Source organism: Geotrypetes seraphini, chromosome 13 (assembly GCF_902459505.1).
Source record: "Geotrypetes seraphini chromosome 13, aGeoSer1.1, whole genome shotgun sequence".
NCBI classification, from domain to species: Eukaryota; Metazoa; Chordata; class Amphibia; order Gymnophiona; family Dermophiidae; genus Geotrypetes; species Geotrypetes seraphini.
In genome coordinates this window covers 59,055,253-59,062,557 of record NC_047096.1, presented here as the reverse complement: position 1 = coordinate 59,062,557, position 7,305 = coordinate 59,055,253, and the positions used below count along the sequence as shown (strand labels likewise).

The window sequence follows — 7,305 nt, the reverse complement described above, 5'->3', positions numbered from 1 at the left end:
TAGCTCAGATGATACTCGAGGCCCCCACTTACCTATCATTCAGAAAACTACTAAAAACGTACCTTTTCAGCAAACACGACCCTTAATAACCCATTCACCTCACATGACACTTACCCCACCGCTGCCCCCTTCCTCCTTCACCAGTCCCTCCCTCCCCCACTCTCTACCTCCCCTACCTAGCTCGGTCAAACCTGCAATTTCTGTAATATTGATGTAAACCTGCCCTCCTTGCAGACAGTTAAGAATCGCTGTAACTTCACGGCTGACTGTGGCAAATCACTGTAATTTATCGTAATTCAGCCTGCAATTTTCTGTCAAAAATTCTTCCAATTATGCTGTAAATCTGCTTCTAATTTTGTAAACCTACTGCTAATTCTGTTGTAAATCTGCTATCCAACGCTGTAAATCTGCTTCTAATTTTGTAAATCTACCTCTAATTTTGTTGTAAATCTGCTATTCAATGCAGATCATTTGCTAATTGATGTAAACCGCCTAGAACTCACTGGGTATGGCGGTATATAAGAATAAAGAATAATAATAATAATAATAATCTACACTAAACCATCTGCTCCACTCCATTGAATCACATACAAGGTTTTAAAGTCTTCTCTCCTGGAGACATCCCTGCTGGCTTAAAATTGAGTAATCCCTTGCCTTACCTACCTGCACTGAATGGCTTCCTCTCCTCCACTCCAATGAATCATATGGCAAGGTTTTTTATAAAGGGACTGCAAATCTAGAGTGATCATTTTCAGTCTGGTGGAGTCGACACGAGCAGAAATTTTTTATCCCTTATCTCAACCTCACTGCCTCTTTACAACACTTACACACTACCTTCATGCGCATCCCTCTGCTCTCTAGACTGGTACATAACCAAGCTTCTTCCTGGTTCCCCTTACCCCCTTCCACTAATATGACTTCCTTGCTCCCCTTCTTTTAAAAAAAAAAAAAATTATTCATAAGATTCTAAATTATTCTTACAAGTATTTCACAACTTGATATAGATCAAAAGAATTATACATAACATACAAAGGAAAATTAATAAACTCTTATTTAGCCCACTAAACAATCATGGGAAATCAAGAAAGGAAATAAACACATTGGAGGGAAAATAAACTTACTATTTAGAGTAACGGCAATGGAGTACCTAACCTACAGCTGTATGGAAGGTCCACCATTATCTGGCATGGTCACCAACTTTTCGTTTGACTCAATGAATTCTATTAGCTGCTTAGGCTCAAAAAACAAAAATTCTTATTTAAATAAGATGCATAACATTTTGCAGGAAATTTAATAAGGAATATTGCTCCCAGAGCGAGGACTCTTGCCCCCTCTTCTACAAAGTCATGCTAGAAGCAACAGCCCCAAAGCCCTTTAAATCTCTATGGGCTTTGGGGCCGTTACCGCGCGGCTTTGTAGAAGAGGGGGTTGGTCTCATGACCAAGATTCCTTCCTACATTTCTGGGTTCTTTAATCCAAATCTGGAAATATTCTTACATTTGAGCCCAAGAACTGCTCATTAAGATGCCGAAAGTACAATTTAAACACAAATTCCCTTTCACTTTCTAAGGCAAGAGTAAGCAGCATGGTTGTCCTATCTGTAACCACCTCAAGGGAACTTTCCAGATATAATGATAAATTATTTTCCAAAGCATTTTCTTCCAGTACATCTACTGGAGTAGATTCTTCCTGAGGTTTCTTAATATTTAAGTAATAAGCTCTCACAATTGGAGGTATATTTTCTGGTGGAATGGCTAAGACCTCTCAAAAATATTTCCTGGCCATTTCGACCGGAGATATGATATGACACTTTGAAAAATTTAAAAATCTTAAATTATTTATCCTCAATTGGTTCTCAAAATTCTCCATCTTTTATGCTGTATACATACGGTCTTTAACCATTTCCACCTCTACTTTTTCCATATCCTTTAATTTATCATTATGTCTCTCCAACTTCTTAGACACTTTGGATAGTAATACCCCCTGTTGCGCCACCTTAGAGAAGACAGTTCCGTAATCTACCTTAATAGCAGATAGAGTCAATTTAAGGTTGGAGTCCATGACCGATATGGCCTGCCATAGCGCTTCCATATCAACTTTGTCTGGTTTTTTCAACTCCCCTAAACTGATGGTAATACCTGTCAAAGCACCTCTCACCTCTTCCACCGCGGTGCCTGGGGTACATTGGTCAAAGCCAACTTCCTTTCCTCCTTGGAGTCCAGCGTGGGCATCCCTCCTGCGATGAAGTCTGTACTTCCCTCCTGGGGCGACAGTACTGCAAGCACTCCCTGCACCAAATTGCTTCCAGGTTGGGGAGGAACCAGACATTGTTCTGAACTCAGTGACGCCTGGCTCAATCCTGCGCTGAGATCGCCTGAAGTTTCCAGGCTATCCCCCAAAGTAGGTCAGGTGTCTGCTCCCGAGCGATGAAATGCGCTCTCTATTGTTGTCTGCATTGTGCATTGGGGGGGGGGGTACTGCTTGCCGGAGGGTTAGGGCGGGAGGCTCCTTTTCTCTTCCCCATAACAAGAGCTGGGAAAGATTTACACCAACGCCACAGGCAGCAAACAAGGGAGCACAACTCGCTCAGACGTCCATCCTCGATGCCATCTTGAACTCCGGGCATCCCTTACTCCCCTTCTTGCTGATATTAACCATCTCCAATCTCACCCCTCTCCCCAAGCCATGGAACTCCTTAACACCACAGCACTCACTCCTTAAACCCATTGACTCTCCCTTCCTCTTATCCTCTACCCTCTTCTTTGCTCTAAAGATCCAGCACTTTCTTTCTCTCATTTGATCATCTCCTCTTCTGCCTAAGTGCACCTCATCCACATCGCAACAGCAGATGCCCCCCTCCCCTCCCCTCCCTTCCCCTCCCCTCACCCGTACCTTCCTCCTTCTTCTCTTGCTTTCTGCTGGAGACAACCCCAATCCTGGTCCTCCCAACCAACTCCCACCCTACTCTTACGGTCCACTTACGGGCCAACCCGTAATACCACCAACCTTTTCTCTAACATTCCTCTCCTCTCCCCTCCTCCTTGCCCTTCTCTTGTACCCTATAGAATACCCGCTCTGTTTCCAACAAGCTTTCCTTCATCCATGATCTCGTAATCTCTCGATCTTTCCACCTGCTCGCACTGAAACATGGATCTGCCCTGATGACTCTATCTCAGCTGCTGCCCTGTGTCATGGAGGCTACCTTTTCTCCCACACACCTCACACGGTTGGTCACAGAGGAGGCATTGGGCTGCTACTCTCACCCTCTTGCAGATTTCAACCCCTTCTCCCACCACCATCTCAACGCTCTCCCTACTTTGAAGTCCATTCCATCCATCTGTTTTCTCCCCTACCTCTACGAGTAGCAGTCATCTACTGGCCCTGTGATCCATCCTGCTCGTCCTTTTTCACCGACTTTGACTTAAATATGACAGCAGCTAACTTGAAAAAAATGGAAACTACCTAAATGGCAATATTCTTAGTGAACTCTCAGGTGAAGAGTCATCACTTTTACATGTTTATTATTGTGGACTCCTACCAAAGAGTAAGAAGATTTAGAATGAGTGCATTTGATTTTCAGGTTATGTGGCATTTTTTTTACAGACCTATGATGATAGGGGTTCTAAAGGATGCTTTGTGAGTCCAGGAGCCAAGTTATTGAGGTCTGTTTTTCTCCATTTTGCAATTTATTATTTGCTTCAGTTATGTATGTTTGAATGATGGTCCCAATAGTACTTATATAGCAGTACGTTTATATTGAGCTTTCTACAAGTTACAGATAATCATGTGTATCTTTTTTCCCTGTGAGTAGAAATTTGCAGAAAGAGTTCATGTGTGAAAACTCCCTCTATATCAATTCTTTCACACCTCCACAGGAAGCATGTCCACAGAAGCGCTTTCCCTCAGTGTGGCTAAAATTATGTACCTTCTTTTAGCCGCATCAAGCAACAGAAAGCTTCAGAGAGCAGATTAATAAGGAAAACACTTTATACCTGTGAAAATGAGTCTCCCAGTCTCTATGACCTGTCATATTTGTGTGTTCCTTCTTTCTCTCCTTCCTCCCCACTTCCCCCATGTCAACTTACCTTGGAATCTGGCAAGCTCCTGTTCCATATTTGGAACAGAAGACGTTTGGCTTTGACTACCTGATGGTTAAATACAGCACCAGCAAGTTGGAGCCCAGACTCCACTGCTGAAAATAGATATTTAAAAATATAGTTCATGGTCATGATGATCACACGACTTTGGTTCTACCAGATCAGCTGAGAAACCTGTGAACATAGAAGAGGATACAAATTATTATAGAATCTTTCTGTCTCTCCATCTGTCCATAGAAAGGACAAGCTAGACAGGGCCAATATTCAGCCCGTGATAGTAAACAACTTGACGGAACTAAACCTGAGTGGTTGATGCTGGGGCATATGCGGCTCCTGGCATTGAATATCTGGATACGTCCACTGACTCAGAAGTTAATCAGGCACCAGCCAATATTCAGATTTGTGCCTGGCTAACTTGACACATAAAGTTAAGATGGAAGAGTAAGAGAAACTGAGACACTGACTAAAGGGGATGGAGTAGAGAGGGGGGGGGAAGAGAAAGAGATCTGGACCAAAGGGTAGGAAGAAAAGAGGAAGCAGATGCTGGACTGAGGGGGAGAAAGAAAGGGGAGGCAGAAATGCTAGATTAATGGAGGAAGGTAGAGAGAGATGCTACACCATGTGGGGACAGGAAGAAGGGAAGAGAAAGGAGAGAAGCAGGGACAAGAGATACTGACTATGGAGGAAGCATAGGGAGAGGGACACAGAGGGGTTATATTGGACACTGGGGAGAGATAGGGACATAGAGGAAAGATGCTGAAGATAGGGGGAAGATAAAGACGGGGCAAAGACAGGGACAGGAACACAGAGGGGTCTGAGATGATGGACAGGATGGATAGGGACACATATGAAAGATGGCTAGTAGACTAGAGAGAGAAATTGGAGAGAGTTAATAAAAAAAAAATTAATGCAGGAGAAACCCTAGGACCAAAGTGTTGCTCAGATAACAAAGGTAGAAAAAAAGTATATTCTTAATTTATTAACTGTAATATGCCAGCTTTAGGAAATGTGCACCCTCTCCCCCATCCCCACCAATTAGGGGTGATGGTGTTATGTGGGGTCCACCTCAATTATTTTGCCTGGGGCCCATTCAGTCCTAGGTACATCACTGGTCTGTATACTGAAAACAGCAAGGACAAATCAATGACCAAATCAAGTCTGCATATGTAGTATACTTTATGCTAAGAGTATATCTTGCTAGGCAAACTGGATAAACCGTGCAGGTAATCTACTGTCAACTACTGTGTTACTGTGTTGGGGCTCATTTTAAAAAAAAAAGAAAAACATCCAAAAAAGTGACATAAAGGGGCAGATGGACATTTATCTCGCCATGCCTTATAATTTGCTATTTTTGAAATGTATTTTGTAGACAGATTTCTATTGTAGTTGTCTGAATCTGAAGAGGCAGGACTAGGGCCATTTTAGAAAACGGTCAGGGCACAATTTTAGATGTTTGGATATAGACCTGTTTTAACAATAAAAAAGTGGGAAAAGGTGCCCAAACTGAGCAGATGACCACTGAAGATCTCCCCACACTTCCCCACTGGTCACTGACCCCTCTCCTACCCTCCAAAGAGGTGAATGAGATGGTATTTAACTGCCTGTATGATAGCTGTAGATGTTATGACCAGTTCTAGTAGAGCAAAGTAGGTTTGGGTGGGTTTTGGAGGGTTCACCATACACAATAAGGGGGTTATGTTACGATTTGTGCCTGGGCTAGTGGGTCTTTTAATGTGAAGATCACTTCAGTGTGCCCTAGGGTACCTCGCTACATTTGCAGGGATGTCTGTGTGGCCAGTCTACTAAATATGCTGGCCCAGAGGTTGTAAAAGCAGATAGCATAGCTGGTTTTAAGAAAGGTTTGGACAAATTCCTGGAAGAAAAGTCCATAGTCTGTTATTAAGACATGGGAGAAGCCTCTGCTTGCCCTGGATCAGTAGCATGGAATGTTGCTACTCCTTGGGTTTAGGGACCTTCATTGGCCACCGTGAGAATGGGCTTCTGGGCTTGATGGCCCATTGGTCTGACCCAGTAAGGCTAGTCATATGTTTTTATGAATGGGGCAGGGACAGGAAATTGAGTTCCCGTGTCATTCTCTACTCTAATGGTTACTGCCGTGAACTGATAAATCACCTTTGCTCAATTATTGATAACTTTCAGCAAACTCAAATTTGGATGCTAGGTCTTGTGTGCAAATTAGAGAACTAGGAGTTGGTCTTTTAGATTGGAGTATTCAGTATTGACCTCTCCGAATTTCTGTTTGGCTTTATATATTCTTGGGCAACAAATTATATACCATGTAATGAAACCAAGTAAGTCCAGGAGCTTTACAGAAGGCAGCACCATAGCTTCCAGTTCCAGTTGCTATGGCAAAGATAACAGCATCAAAGAATACTAGAATATAAAGTTGGATTTGAGAAATTACTTTCTGGCAAGCTGAAGTTGATCCGATCCCTTTTTCATGTATTCCACTGCTTGGTAGCTGAGAAGGAAACGCATCATTATCTCACCATCTCCTATAGCTGCTGCACTGCCACTGCATATGCTCCAGCTATTGGGGAATCTCCTACACGATCAAGGATTTTGTGTGTGGCACCATTAGTAGATATTCCAGCAGCAATGTTTCCAACTCCATCAATTATAATCATAACAGTTGTTATCATGACTGTTAACACTGAGAACTTTTGGTGAGATATTCCATTTTCCTTCATTTAATCCTTTTGCCGGTCTGTACAGTCCACAGAATTTAGAAGCATCTGGCACCACACTCTTCCAGAAATTTGGCTGACAATTTTGATTTAACCATGCGGAATATAGTGAAACAGACTTGTTGGTAGTTAAATCTTCAGCAGGATATCCCATATTCTGAGCAAACACTGATGTAGATTCCCCCACCAAAAGTGTGTGCTTCATATATTCCATCGCAGCTCAAGCCATGCAGGCGCAATGCACTTGATCAAAAGCACTTTCCAGTCACACCTCAAAAAGTTGCCTATCCAATAAATTCAGGAAGAAAGACCTTGTTGGCATGCATTAAATTTGAGAGATAGTAGATGACGGCAGATAAAGACCCGAATGGTCCATCCAGTCTGCCCAACCTGATTCAATTTAAATTTTTTAATTTTTTCTTCTTAGCTATTTTTGGGCAAGAATCCAAAGCTTTACCCTGCACTGTACTTGGGTTCCAACTGCCGAAATCTCTGTTAAG

General features: G+C 42.7%; 1 pseudogene; it reads right to left on the bottom strand.

The window, feature by feature from the left end:
- Window positions 1-6,363: 6,363 nt before the first annotated feature.
- Window positions 6,364-7,019, bottom strand: LOC117347122 (annotated as a pseudogene).
- Window positions 7,020-7,305: the final 286 nt, after the last annotated feature.